Below are 899 nucleotides of genomic sequence, written 5' to 3'. Positions count from 1 at the left end.
AGGAATGCAAGTGCATGGTCTTTATGACTGAAGGTTTCAATAGCATGGAATCTGTTTGCAGGGCATTTCTGCTTTAAAAAAATAGTTTCTATTTTGTCTTCAGTTTCTATTAATGAAATGTAATAATTTGTCTATGAAATTGGAAAATCTCAGTCATTAGTTTCAGTATCTTTTGACAACGATGCATATATGAATTTTTTAAATAGTGAAAGTTCCTTATATATGTCTGCTACACTTTGGCTTCCAAGTGGAGTAAAGTTGATATTCCTGTAAAAATGTGTACTTGGGAATTACTTGGCAGTCTTCCTACTTTTTACTATTGTGCAATTACAGTCTTTAGACTTTCTAAAATAAAAAGTACCTATTTCAAATTATTTTTCTGTTTGTTTTCACAGGTGGTTAGTCAGCACTTTGCAGGGGTACTAGGGAGGGTCATGCTGAATATTTCGGTTTGAACTTTTTCCCTGCAAAGCAGAGGGAAGAATAATTTAAATAGCTTGAGTGAAGGAATAGCTCTGTTAAGTAGCAGCTTTGCTCCGTTAAGCAAGAAGATCTATGAAGTAACTACAAGTGATTGAAGTTGTGGGAAAGTATCTTATTGTGATGAGAGAAACAAAGAACATATGGCTGAACATTACTACCTTTCTTTCCACTAATGCTGGCTAGGAGTGGGACCCTACCTAGTATGCTAGTGACCTGTCAAATTACATTTCTAACACACAGAGAGCTTTAAAAATGGGAAGTTCCCAGTTGTAGTGCTCCTTGCATGGCAAGCTTTAGACGTTTAACTTGAAGAGTATTATTTTTACAGTCTTACTGTATTTAAATATGACTTGCCTACATAGGCACTGTGCCAATAAAATTACTGGGTATATTTCACTTGAGCTAGTTTAAGTTTG

General features: G+C 35.0%; 1 protein-coding gene across 1 annotated transcript in view; it reads left to right on the top strand.

The window, feature by feature from the left end:
* CEP126 (centrosomal protein 126) overlaps window positions 1–899 on the top strand; it is a gene marked incomplete at both ends in the record, with an annotated part of 39,504 nt that overhangs the window by 8,052 nt on the left and 30,553 nt on the right.

Source organism: Antrostomus carolinensis, unplaced genomic scaffold, assembly GCF_000700745.2.
Source record: "Antrostomus carolinensis isolate BGI_N321 unplaced genomic scaffold, ASM70074v2 scaffold19601, whole genome shotgun sequence".
Lineage (NCBI taxonomy): Eukaryota > Metazoa > Chordata > Aves > Caprimulgiformes > Caprimulgidae > Antrostomus > Antrostomus carolinensis.
The sequence above is the reverse complement of the archived record's forward strand: the minus strand, read 5'-3'. Positions and strand labels throughout refer to the sequence as shown.